The following is a 14,802-nucleotide window of genomic DNA, read 5'->3' on the forward strand; positions in this document are numbered from 1 at the left end:
CCATGAGAACCCACCCATCCCTTTTTTAGTAGTGATGTTTGAGATGAAATGCTCCACGTGTCCAAACTTCGAAGGAGAGGCTCTGCACGACACATGTCCACATGGCCTGTCCATGTTGCTTGTGTTGGGGGTGTTTTTTGGATTTTTTCTATTTCTAATCGTGTTCATGCAAGCCGTGCGCTTAGTCTCTCAAACCTCCGACCTTCGTGGTTTATTTGAACATCTTGGCTTGTTCGTTTCTTCAATGCCACTGATAGCTCCACTTTCTTCTTTCTCATTGTTTGAAGCTATCTTGTGCTTAAAGGTGTCCTGCTCCTCATCTTGAAGGTATCCTGGGATCAAATTTCACTGTTTCTTTTCTTGTTGGTTGTTTGCTTTATCTGAAGACTCTTCTTTCTTTGTGTTTAATCAGAGTCTCTTCTCCTTTCTTTCAGCGTTTTCCGCTCACTACTGTTTCAAAAAAAAGGTTGCTTTTTGAAGGAAACATGTAAGGAATGTTGAATGATTGTGTTTTGAGGGGAAAATCATTGCGGGTCTCTATTTGATCACGCATTGAAATCGCTGCATCTGTGCCGATACTATTGCACACGTCTATCTAATCAGGTCTTGGAGTTGAGAAGTCCGTACCCTGTTTCGAATCAAAAGTTGTAAAGTAGTTGCTATTGGAGTTGTTTGCTTGAAGCTTCTGATGATATAGGTAATCATTTCATCCAGTTCCGTTGTCAGATTATAAATGTAGTTCTCTGCATAGTAGATCGGGTGAGGGCATTGCTACGTCATTCTCTATCCCAATAGATGAACATGCTATGGGTTTTTCTCCTGAAACCGCAATGCAATTTCTGCATGAATGGACAGTCTCACTGCGGGTTGATACCTAATGAGACATGGCAGCTCTCTAATCTGTGAGATTTCAGAGGATCTTAGGGCTGATGTATCGCCGCCTTCATTTTGACAATGCGGCCCTTCTAATCGTTGTGTATTTCTCACCCACAACTCGTTTGCAAGATTCACTCCAACCCACAGGCGTGGTAGCTACCTCAGGCGATCTTGAGGCTCTCTTTCCACTCTTCGATGTCGAGGGAACTAATTGTGATAGTCGGACTATTTGCTCTACATCACCAATAGACTGCGTTGGCTGGCACAGCTTGGGGAAATTCAGTCGAGCATATTCGCCTCGCAGTTTGTATGCAGCTCTCTCCAGTAGCGAAGATGTCAAGGCAAAGGCAAGTGCGGTTGCGAGGAAGCCGAATCCCGATTCCCCGCAACCCCAAGTTTAGTGCCCATACAATGGATACTCATCGGCACCTTCTGACTAGCATCGGGGGTTGCAGCAGTTGAGATACATTTAATCCTAAATAACAGAAGAAAATGAGGAATGGCTTGGGAATCGCTTCCCAAGATGAGAAAGATAACGCCTCCCAAGCCGTCAACAACTACGATGAGTGGAATCGCTATTCCAGCGGTCCGATGCAGAAACCTTCATAATGGGAAAAGGTGGTGTATACATTAATCCATTAAAGTACGCAAACGTGCAAAATGAATCAATTAGAACCGCTTGGTCGATTTTTCATCAATGGATCACAAGCAGCGCTGCAACAAATTGTTGTCACACGTGGTGCGACGCAGAATCTCCAGCATTTGATTCGAAATGCGTCAACGATACGCGCAAGGCGCGTCTTCTCCACCAACGATTGAAAGCTCTTGATCCAATGGAACCAATGCTGCCAAACGAATGAATCAAAGAATGACATGTGTAGAACAACACCTTCCCATTCATCGACGGCCAAAAATTGATGCTTTGTTCCTCTCGGGAATGGCTTCTCGCATTGATTCCCGAGGAGACGATTCCCTACACAGATTATATCTCCACTGTTCGATCAACTGTGTCAAACCCAAAAAATCGTCCCCACAATTCGAGAATACAAAAATCGGCGGTTCGAATCCACGTGGTGCAACGCATGCGACACCTTATGCCACATGGCAGTGGATAAGTATTGACTCCCGTTTCTCACTCATCGGTTGAGATTTTGGAGTTCTGGCAGAAGAGAGATATTTGCAGATTTTCTTGCTGAGTCCGATTATGCAATGGCGCCCATGTTTTGAAGCATCTCAGGTTCTATTTTCAGTAGCGCTCATTACCATGGGACTATGATTTCTTGAGCATACCTTATGCAGATCACTCTGGTTGCAGTTTGAGCAGTGTGCGCTCATTCGTGGTATGCATTGGGTTGCAGTGGATGATTTATAGGCCATTTGGATGCATTGCGGTCCTTGTTGGATGCGCTGATAGGCCCAAATTGCCTTGTGGGATGCTATTTTTTATGGACGCTTTGCACATGGATGCTATTTTATGCTGAGGGACAGCTTTGAAACATTGCAGGTGATGCACTGATAGTGCTATGCTCTCTTGGATGAGACATTATTGATGTATATGCCAGTGGACAGTGTTTATGCTTGAGTCATTTGGCACTTATTGGCATTTTCTTTTGGGCCAGATTTGCTCATATGGATGCATAGTATATGCACATGAGTCAGATGCATCTTTTGATGCTTTGAGCTTTGAGTTTGGTGATATTTCAGTCTATTGTGGCATACACATTTGGGTGCACCTGGTATTTGGTGTGATTCTCTCTTGCAGGCACTAGCATTTGGGATTTTTGTTTCATTTGCATCATGGCATCCTCTTCCACGTCTGAAAAGGAGTTTTTCAGCATTAAAAAGTTTGATGGGACAAACTTTTCTTTGTGGAAAGAACAAATAAGGGATGTGCTTATTCAAAAGAAGCAGATTAAACCCTTGGCAGGGATTGAAGCTAAGCCTGCAAATATGTCTGAGGATGATTGGAATGAGTTGGATGCATTAGCAAAGTCTACTATTAGACTTCATCTTGCAGAGTCAGTTTATTTCACAGTAGTAAATGAGCAGACTACGGAAGATTTGTGGAAGAAACTGTGTACCACTTATGAAAAGGAAACTGCCTCTAATAAAGTTTACCTCATGAAGAGGTTGTTTGAGCTGCAGATGAAGGAAGGGGTCTCCATTGCTTCTCACTTGAATGAATTCAATATTATTTTCAGCCAGCTTCAGGCTCAAAAAATGAATTTTGATGCGGAGACTAAGGCAATATTTCTCTTATGTTCATTGCCATCCTCATGGGATACCTTCCGTACAGCTGTCAGTAACTCTGCACCTGGTGGAGTACTGAAATTTGATGATGTTGTGGGTAGCTTGTTGGCCGAGGAGATTAGACGGAAGTCTATGGATGGCAACAAAAGCAGGATGCAGCCTTAAATGTGCAAAGGGGCAGATCACAGTTCAGGGGGAAGTCCCAAGAAAGAGGGAAGTCTCGTAGCAAATCCAGGGCACGGAACATTGAGTGTTACCATTGTGGCAAGAAGGGCCATATGAAAAAGGATTGCTACAAGCTGAAAAGAGAGCAAAAGGATAAGAAAAAGAATGCAAATTGGGGTGCAAATCAAAAGGAAGAGAGTCCAAGGGAGGACAAAGGAAAAGTGAAGATCGAGGACATCAATGCAGTCACACGTGATAGTGACAATGATGTTCTCTTCATGTCTAGTTTATCTGCAGAGTTGCTTACCACTTCAGATGATGCATATTCCCAGGATTGGATTTTGGATTCTGGTGTTTCATTCCATGTTACTCCCCATAGGGAATGGTTCTCCACTTATGATAGTGGAAAGACAGGTTGTGTGCATCTTGGAAATGACTATGCATGTGACATAGTGGGAGCAGGTGACATAAAGTTTTCTTTTGCAAATGGGTCTGCATTTGTTTTGAAACATGTGAGACATGTGCCTAAGCTGACCAAGAGTCTTATTTCAGTGGGTCAGCTAGATGATGCTGGTTTTCACACCACTTTTGGCTTTCAAAGTTGGAAAATTCAAAAGGGCTCTATGCTTTTGGCTAGGGGTGCCAAGTGTGGGACTTTATATCCCTTACATGTATCAGGGGTATTTGATCATGTTGTTGCAATAACCGAGCAGCCAAGCACTTCTTTGTGGCATTGCAAGTTGGGGCACATGAGCCAGAATGGAATGAAACTCTTATGCCGTTTGGGTTATGTACCGCATTTGAGTTTCTCTGATTTTGAATTTTGTGAGCACTGTCTCTATGGGAAGCAAACTAAATCAGCCCATAAAAGAAGGGGAAAGAAAGAGTTTGAAATGCTTGATTTGGTGCATTCAGACGTATGTGGTCCCATGCCTACACGGTCATTAGGTGGGGCTGAATACTATGTGACATTCATTGATGATGCAACTAGGAAAGTGTGGGCTTATGCTATAGCTCGGAAGAGTGATGTGTTCCAGGTATTTCAGAAATGGCTGGCCTTGGTTGAGAATCAGTCAGGTAGAACGCTTAAATGCCTACGGACTGACAATGGTGGAGAGTATCTCTCTCATGACTTTCAGCATTTCTGTGATACACGTGGGATTAAGAGGGAGCTCACATCCCCTCGTACTCCAGAGCAAAATCCAGTTGCAGAAAAGATGAATCGTACCATTCAAGAAAGGTTGCAATGCATGCTTTCCAATGCAAGTCTTTCTGGTGGTTTTTGGGCTGAGGCAATGAAGACTGCAGTGCATGTGATCAATAGATCACCTAGTAAGAGTTTGGATGGTGGTATTCCTGAAGAGGCATGGAGTGGCAAGAAGCCCTCTTACTCTCATTTGCGTATATTTGGGTGTGAGGCATATGCACATGTGCCAAAAGAGCTTCGAAAGAAGCTAGATCCTAAGTCTAGGAAATGCATCTTTCTAGGTTATGGTGAAAGTGGAGAGATGGGCTATCGTCTCTGGGATCCAGAAGCAAAGAAGATCATACGCAGCCATGATGTGGTCTTCAATGAGAAGAAGATGCATAAGGCACCCATGAGGGATGTGGAAATGAGGAGAATCACTTTCCAGGATGTGAATCCACCTGCATATGTTGATAGACAGCAAGCTGTCCATGCACCAAATGTGCAAGAAATGGTACAACCAAGTACTCCCACAGGTATACAATCAAGGGTAGATGATGGATCATCTATTGGTGGAAATGATGAGCCAAATGTGGCTGATATGCAAGTGGGACAACAAGCTGAAATGCCCTTGAGAAGATCATCTAGAGTGTCTAGACTGCCTGATAGGTTTGTTCCAGGGGTAGACTATGTGATGCTTACTGATTGCGGGGAGCCTTCTTGCTATAAAGAGGCTATGATGCGTGAGGATCAACGCAAGTGGGAGTATGCTATGCAATCAGAGATGAGTTCACTTATGAAAAATAAGACTTTGGACTTGGTTTCTTTGCCACATGGAAAGAAAGCATTGCCATGTAAATGGGTCTACAAAATGAAGGTCACAGGTGATGATGTGCCTAGATACAAGGCCCGTTTGGTTGCTAAAGGGTTCAAGCAAGAGAAGGGTGTGGACTTTGATGAGATATTCTCTCCGGTTGTGAAGATGACCACACTTAGATGCATGCTTGGACTAGTGGCAGTAGAGGATATGAAGCTTATGCAAATGGATGTCAAGACAGCTTTCTTGCATGGGGATTTGCATGAGGACATCTACATGGTGCAGCCGGAAGGCTTTGAAGAAAAGGGCAAAGAGCATTTAGTTTGCAAGCTGAAAAAGAGTCTCTATGGTCTTAAGCAAGCACCTAGAGAATGGTATCAAAAGTTTGATGCTTTCATTCGGTCCCAGGGTTTTAGAAGGAGTGAAATTGATCACTGCCTCTACACTAAAAGGGCTAAGGATAGTAGCCTGATAATCCTGGCACTATATGTGGATGATATGCTATTGGCTAGCAAGAATACTTATGAGCTAGATGCATTAAAGGCCAAGTTGCATGAGGCCTTTGATATGAAGGATTTGGGACTTGCAGGTCATATTCTTGGTATGCGCATCATGCGTGATCGGAGTAGGAAACTCCTTTGGCTTTCACAAAAAGAGTATGTTACAAAAGTATTGCAGCGTTTCAATATGGAGGGGGGGAAGGTAGTGAGTACTCCATTGCCTCCATATGTGAAACTGAGTCATATAGATAGTCCCAAATCAGATGAGGAAAGGGCCATGATGGCCAAGGTTCCTTATGCATCAGCAGTTGGGAGTCTTATGTATGCTATGATAGCTACTAGACCAGACATTGCATTTGCAGTGGGAGTTGTTAGCCGGTATATGGCTAATCCAGGAAAGAGGCATTGGGAGGCAGTTAAGTGCATCATGAGGTACATGAAGGTACCAAGGAGATGTGCATTTGCTTTGGTAAAGGAGACATGCGTGTACTTGGGTACACAGATTCAGACTATGCAGGGCATGTGGATAGTAGGAGATCCACTTCTGGTTATGTGTTCACCTTTGCAGGTGGTGCAGTGTCGTGGATGTCTCGTGCACAGAAGTGCGTTGCTTTGTCTACCACAGAGGCTGAGTATGTTGCAGCCACAGAGGGTTGCAAGGAGGCTATATGGCTTGATCGGCTAGTGGGAGATTTGGGGATTCATACAGGTGTACCGACATTGCATAGTGATTCCATGAGTGCTATTCAGCTAGCACGGAATCCGGTCTTTCATGCAAAGACCAAACACATTGAGGTCAGGTACCATTTCATCAGGGAGGTACTTGAGGACAAGCGCATAGAGCTTGTCAAGGTTCATACAAATGATAACCCTGCAGATATGCTGACGAAGAGTCTACCTAGTCAACGGTTTGAGTATTGTCGTGTATTGATGGGCATTGGATAGTATGCTCACTAGTTATTCTCCCTTAAAGGCACATTGTCCTTTAAGTGGGAGGTTGTGGGGGTTAAAGGTCACTGTGCCTTAACCCCAGTTATGTACAATACTCAAACACATATATAAATGAATGAAAAAGAAGATTAGGGTGGTTCTGCACCCACCAAAACTTGTGTGGCTCTCTGTCTCTCTCTCTCTCGCTCTCTCTCCCTCTTCCGTTCTTGCTTCCGTTGAGAGCACTCTCAAATGTGTCTTTAAGGGAGAACAACCAATGAGCATACTATCCAATGCCCATCAATACACGACGATACTCAAACCGCTGTGACCAAGTAGACTCTAGTCATCATATCTGCAGGGTTATCATCTGTATGAACCTTGACAAGCTCTATGCGCTTGTCCTCAAGTACCTCCCTAATAAAATGGTACCTAACCTCAATGTGTTTGGTCTTTGCATGAAAGACAAGATTCCGTGCTAGCTGAATAGCACTCATGGAATCACTATGCAATGTCGGTACACCTGTATGAATCCCTAAATCTCTCACTAGCCGATCAAGCCATATAGCCTCCTTGAAACCCTTTGTGGCTGCAACATACTTGGCCTTTGTGGTAGACAAAGCAATGCACTTTTGTGTGCGAGACATCCACGACACTGCACCACCTACAAACGTGACCACGTAACCAAAAGTGGATCTCCTGCTATCCACATGCCCTGCATAGTCTGAATTTGTGTACCCAAATACACGCATCTCTCCTCTGCCAAAGTAGATACACACCTCCTTGGTACCCTTCATGTACCTCATGATGCACTTAACTTCCTCCCAATGCCTCTTTCCTGGATTAGCCATATACCGGCTAACAACTCCCACTGCAAATGCAATGTCCAGTCTATTAGCTATCATAGCACACATACGACTCCCAACTGCTAATGCATAAGGAACCTTGGCCATCATGGCCCTCTCCTCATCTGATTTGGTACTATCTGCTTGACTCAGTTTCACATATGGAGGCAATGGAGTACTTACTGCCTTCCCCCCCTCCATATTGAAACATTGCAACACTTTGTAACATACTCCTTCTGTGAAAGCCAAAGGAGTTTCCTACTCCGGTTATGCGTGATGCGCATACCAAGATATGACCTGCAAGTCCCAAATCCTTCATGTCAAAGGCCTCTTGCAACTTGGCCTTCAATGCATCAAGCTCATAAGTGTTCTTGCTAGCCAATAGCATATCATCCACATAAAATGCTAGGAGTATCATGCTATTATCCTTAGCCCTTTTAGTGTAGAAACCTTGGGACCGAATGAAAGCATCAAACTTGTGATACCATTCTCTGCTTGCTTAAGGTCATAGAGACTCTTTTTCAGCTTGCAAACCAAATGCGCTTTGCCCTTTTCTTCAAAGCCTTCCAGTTGTACCATGTAAATTTCCTCATGCAAATCCCCATGCAAGAAAGTTGTCTTGACATTCATCTACATAAGATCCATATCCTCTGCCTGGCATAAGTCCAAGTACACATCTAATTGTGGTCATCTTCACAACTGGAGATAATATCTCATCAAAGTTGACACCCTTCTCTTGGTTGAACCCTTTAGCAACCAAGCAAGCCTTGTACTTACGCACATCATCACCTGTGGCCTTCATCTTGTAGACCCATTTACATGGCAATGCTTTCTTTCCATGTGGCAAAGAAACCAAGTCCCAAGTCTTATTCTGTATGAGTGAACTCATCTCTAATTGCATAGCATACTCCCACTTGCGCTAATCCTCGCACATCATAGCCTCTCTATAGCAAGAACGCTCCCTGCAATCAGTAAGCATCACAAAGTCTCCCCCTGAAACAAATCTCTCAGGCGGTCTAGACACTCTAGATGTTCTTCTCAAGGGCATTTTAGCTTGCTGTCCTGCCTGCATATCAGCCACATTTGGCTCATCATTTCCACCAATAGATGATCCATCATCTACCCTTGATTGTGTACCTGTGGGAGTACTCGGTGGCACCATTTCCTGCATCAACATATGCAGGTGGATTCACATCTTGGAAAGTGATTCTCCTCATTTCCACATCCCTCATGGGTGTCTTATGCATCTTCTTCTCATTGAAGACCACATCATGGCTTCGTATGATTTTCTTTGCTTTTGGATCCTAGAGACGATAGCCCATCTCTCCACTTTCACCATAACCCAGAAAGATGCATTTCCTAGACTTAGGATCTACCTTCTTCTGAAGCTCTTTTGGCATATGAGCATATGCATCACACCCAAATACACGCAAATGATAGTAAGAGGGCTTCTTGTCACTCCATGCCTCTTTAGGATACCACCATCCAAACTCTTACTAGGTGATCTATTGATCACATGCACTGCTGTCTTCATTACCTCAGCCCAAAAACCACCAAAAAGGCTTGCATTGGAAAGCATACATTGCAACCTTTCCTGAATGGTGTGGTTCATTTGTTTTGCAACTGGATTTTGCTCTGGAGTAGAAGGGGGCACGAGCTCCCTCTTGATCCCACCTGTATCACAGAAATGTTGAAAGTCATGAGAGATATACTCTCCACCATTATCAGTCCGTAGGCATTTAAGCGTTCTATCTGACTGATTTTTAGCCAAAGCCAACCATTTTTGAAATACTGGAACACATCGCTCTTTCGAGCTATAGCATAAGCCCACACTTTCCTAGTTGTATCATCAATGAATTTCACATAGTATTCAGCCCCGCCTAATGATCGTGTAGGCATGGGACCGCATACGTCTGAATGCACCAAATCAAGCCTTTCAAGCTCTTTCTTTCCCCTTCTTTTATGGGCTGATTTAGTCTGCTTCCCATAGAGACAGTGCTCACAAAATTCAAAATAAAAAAAACTCAAATGCGGTACATAACCCAAACGGCATAAGAGTTTCATTCCATTCTAGCTCATGTGCCCCAACCTGCAATGCCACGAAGTACTTGGCTGCTCAGTTATTCCAACAACATGATTAGACACCCCTGATACATGTAAGGGATACAAAGTCCCACACATGGCACCCCTGGCCAAAACCATAGAGTCCTTCTGAAATTTCCAACTTTGAAAGCCAAAAGTGGTCTGAAAACCAGCATCATCTAGTTGACTCGTTGAAATGAGACTCTTGGTTAGCATAGGCACACATCTCACATTGTTTAAAACAAATGAAAACCCATTTGCAAAAGAAAACTTTATGTCACCTGCTCCCACTATGTCACATGCATAGTTATTTCCAAGATGCACACAACCTGTCTTTCCATTGTCATAAGTAAAGAACCATTCCCTATGGGGAGTAACATGGAATGAAGCACCAGAATCCAAAATCCAATCCTGGGAATATGCATCATCTGAAGTGGTAAGCAAGTCTACAGGTGGACTAGACATGAAGAGAATGTCATTGTCACTATCATTAGTGTGACTGCATTAATCTCCTCGATCTTCATCTTTCATTTGTCCTCCTTGGACTCTCTTCCTTCTTATTTGCACCCCAATTTGCATTATTTTTCTTATCCTTTTGCTCTCTTTTCAGCTTGTAGCAGTCCTTTTTCATGTTTCGCTTCTGGCCACAGTGGTAACACTCAATGTTCTGTGCCATGGATTTGCTACGAGACTTCCCTCTTTCTTGGGCCTTCCCTCTGATTCTTGAATTGTAATCTTTCCCTTTGCACATTTAACGTTGCATCCTGCTTGTTGCCATCCATAGACTTCTGTCGAAGTCTTATCAGAAAACTTAGCCAGCACTTATGCATCACCAAAGTTTGACAAACTATTCTCTCGATGAAACAGAATTAAACTGACTCTGCAAGATGAAGTCTAGCAGTAGACTTTGCTAATGCATCCAACTCATTCGAATCATCCTCATACATATTTGTAGGCTTAGCTTCAATCCCTACCAAGGGTTTAATTTGCTTCTTTTTTTTTTTTCAAGAAAGAGACTTCTATTAAGTAAGAGAAAAAACCCGCGAGAGCCAGCTCAAAGCGGAATACATCATGAAATCATGAGGATAAATTAAAAAACCCCCTCAGAGTGAGGTGGAAATCAACCAAGGATGAGGCTGAAAGTGCCACCTCAACCCTGTAGTAGTCTTAGAGAAGAAAGGAGAATCCTTCCATTCCCTAAAGAAAGAAGCCCTCCTAGCTGAGGCTGCACGGGAGTCTCCCTACATACCCATCCATACGGCCATCAAAGTATGTACGGTGTCTGTCCAGATACTAGCCAATGTGTGCAAGGGATGAACCTAAGTACCCTCCAAAGCCTCTGTGCATCTGGCTCTCCATATATGCCAGGATTCTATGCTCACTAAAATCTCCCAAGAAGTATCCACAGAGGCATGTACAGCTGTAAAAGGAAGGTGTGGTACCACATCCAACGCACAGGACTCAGTCTGATGACGTCGAACCGAAATGGCCCGAGAGGAGTCAAATCTCTCATAGAATACCTGAGGCCCTGTAAGAGAAAGCCAAGCCACTAAGCCCCATGTCATAAAGAATGGGGAGTGGGCAAAGTGACTGAAAATCCTGGCTACCCCCATCCAAATCATCCTCGCCTGTCTACAATCCCATAAGCAATGCTGAATAGTCTCCGAAGCACAGAGGCAGCGAGGGCAAGTAGGGTCGGCTCTGAACCTGGACCTCCAAAGGTTCACTGCAATCCCACCACGGATAGAGAGCCAAAAGAAGATAGTGATCTTTCTATTCCTGTGGGATTTCCAAAGTCTCCTCTAGAAGCACCTCTACAGATCCGCAGTGATATCAAATGTCTCCCAATGAGGAACTCTTTAAGGTCTCCAACCTCTACTACTGAGCTGAAATCTCCTGGCATTACTGACCGTGTAACGAAAGAAGGGGATGCTCTTCTCTCGATGCCCTATGTCAATCCACTCCCACTCTCTGGGGTCCCACTGCAAATACCTGATGGGAACTCCCCCATAGAGCCAGAGCCTCCAAGACCTGGTGGAGAGTAGCCGGGGGTTTGGGTGTAGGAACCACTCTGAATCTGATCCCTGCACCAAAAGACCTACAACCCTGATAGGCTGAAAAGCAGACTCAAGCAAGATGTCCTCTGTGGACTGACCAATCTGCCAAAACCTGAAGCGGAACACCGCCTCTCGTAAAAGTACCTACCCAAGTGGAGGAAGTGAGTGGCATATCATTTGTGTCTACCCAAACCTCTGGAAGGACTGCCTCAATCTGCAAGATCCTCCCTGCACTCCCTCTGCTGAGATGTCCTGTCAACCTTGATTTGGTCTCCTCTGGAAGCCTGCGGAAAGCTTTCTAAGACCCCATAGATGATGCAGGTCCCCTGTCCCACCTGGACCACTGCATGTAGAGTGAGGCACCCAGTGGTCTGCCATGATCATCTAAAATACTGTAATTCCACATGATGGGTTGCCTATCAATCTCTTCACGAGAGGAAGGAGGAATCCTCCGAAGAGTGCTTCTGAAACTGGCCCAAGCTTTCAGAATAGCAACCATGAGAGGGGACAAAGGTGATCTAAGGTGTGCTGTGATGAAGATCCACCTAACACTGCTCATCCAGTCTCCTCCTGAAGAAGGTGTGCACCTCTGTATGCTGCTAATAAGAAAGTCCTTCCACGGTTCCTGCCCTGGCATAAGTCCCCACACCACCAAGCTCTGCACTGTAAATCTGGATCAATAATATTGAGACCCCCTTCCTGTGTAGGGAGGATGAGGGTCTCCCAAGCCACCCTGGCTAAGGCATCTGTTGTGCCATCAAGCCCACTCTAAAGAAAATTTCTGATCGGTCTTCTGAGCTGAATGATGCAGTCCCTAGAATGGCACCAGCATGAACAAATAAACCAGGCCGTGGCCAAGAGGACCTAGTTGACCACCACAACTCTAGAGGCAAGATCCAACTTGGCTGAGCTCCAAAAAAGAAGCTTCCTCCTGATGCTCTCCAAAACGGGAGCAAACTATTGCATGGAAGAAATATCCAAGCCGACCTGGCAGCCCAAATACCTGATAGGCACACCCCTCTGAACCCAAGTGAATCCTATGTCAAGCCCCCAAACTGGAGTGTCCTCATCATTGATCCAAAAGCCATTGGATTTATGCCAATTTATCTGCGCCCCTGCCGCCAAGCAAAATAAATCCAATGCTGTCCTGAAAGAAGTGAGCGTCTGTGGAGTGGCATCCAAGTAAACTGCTGTGTCATCTGCCAACTCACTGTCAAGTAGCTCCTCTTCCCTTCTGATGGGAAGTCTTAGCCCAAAGATGTCAGCTTGAGATCTAACATAGATACTCATAGCTTCGGCCACGAACAAAAAAAGGAAAGGAGCAAGGGGGCATCCCTGACGGACTGATCTCGAAATCTAAAATCTCTCACCCCTTACCCCACCAATAAGTACCTGGCTGTGGGCTGATCTGTACAAAGAGGAAACACCTCTGATCCAAGCATCAGTAAAGCCAAAGCGTAGAAGGGTGCCCTCCAAAAAACCCCAATCTACTCTATCATAAGCTTTCTCAAAATCCAAAAGTAGAATGGCTAGATTATGGCCACTCTGCATGGCCCACTTTGAAGCTTCCTAGAAAGAGAAAATGTTATAAAAAATGCTTTTGCCATGCACAAATCCCGTCTGAGTGTCATGAATAAGATCAGGGAGAAGGGGCTGCAATCGGAGGTTGATTGTCTTGGCCATAATCTTGTAACAAGTCCCCAGAAGTGTGATAGGCCTCCACTGGGACACTAAATTTCTGCAACCTCCTTTTGGGATAAGGTGGATGAGACCCTCTGTAAGTGACCCAAGCATCTCGCCAGAGTCCCAAATGGCATGCAGGGCTGAAGTAATGTAGTCTCCAATCATATCCCAAAATGCAATGAAAAAAGATGGGGTGAGGCCATCCGAACCTAGGCACTTGCCCTTGTAAAGGGCTGAAAGTGTAGTCCTGAACTCTGTGTTGGTGAAAGGTGGATCGAGCAAAACATGCATACCCGGATTCACCAACACAGGGATGCTCTGCCAAATAGCCTGTCTAGCATCCTCTCTATCATGTGTCTCAGGATCAACAGTAAGAAGGGTGGCATAGAAATCTGAAGCTATGCGTAAGACATCATCAGGCTCTGTCTGTAAAACCCCATGTGAGTCAATAAGCTGGGATACACTCTCTCTACTATGTCTAGGCCCAAGAGTAGAGAGAAAAAGTGTTTATTGACTCTACCACCCATCTGAATCCAGAAGGACTCCTATGCATGAAAGGCATACTCTGCTCTCTGATCAAGCAATATCTGCTGATGAGCCCTTGCTGCAGTAAGGCGCTCTTGAATCCAAGCATCTGAAGGCCGTTTCTACTCCTCCCTCTACAAAGCTACCAACTGCTGGTGAACACCAATCTCACGTCTGAGAATATCTTGTCTCCTGGTACAAGCAACTGAGTGGTAGAAGTCGCTAATACCAGAAAGGGCAGCAGCTACATGTGATGGATATGGCTGCCCACCCTGGACATGAGAAACCCATATCTGCAGGGCTGCCTCTGTAAGGTCCTCGTCTGTGTAAAAGGCATCTGGAATCCTGATGTTGGCAGACCGGCCTCTCAAGTGAGGCTCTGAGATAGCCAGCACAATAGGAAAGTGGTCTGAAGTGGAAACCCCAGCAGCAATGCATACCGATCCACCTCTATCTAGTGCCCAATCATCTACATAGAATCTGTCAATGCGTGCATGAATAGGCATCTGTTGCCTCCTGTTCGACCAAGAGAATAGGAGGGACTGTGGCTGAATAAGAAAGGCATCATCCAACCAAGTATCTCTGCCACAGAAGTGAAAAAGGAAGGCATCCCAAGCTGCTCTCTCCAAAGAGTGAAGTCCGCCTTCTCTACCCCCTTTTTTGTCTGATGGTAACTCAACCATGTTAAAGTCACCTCCAATCACCCATGAATTCGCAATGGAGGCCCAGGAGAGCAAATCCTTCCACATAAGGACACGTTCCCCTCTAATGTTGGCATACAAGTTAAGGAAACCAACCTTATGCCCTCCAATCAAAAGAATAATCCACTGAGCTCTAGAGGGAATAATGACTCTGTGTCCAACAACTAAGGGGAGAACCGACTGCG

Source organism: Dipteris shenzhenensis, chromosome 29 (assembly GCF_047967505.1).
Source record: "Dipteris shenzhenensis isolate YYH24624 ecotype China chromosome 29, Dip_SZ_1.0, whole genome shotgun sequence".
NCBI lineage: Eukaryota > Viridiplantae > Streptophyta > Polypodiopsida > Gleicheniales > Dipteridaceae > Dipteris > Dipteris shenzhenensis.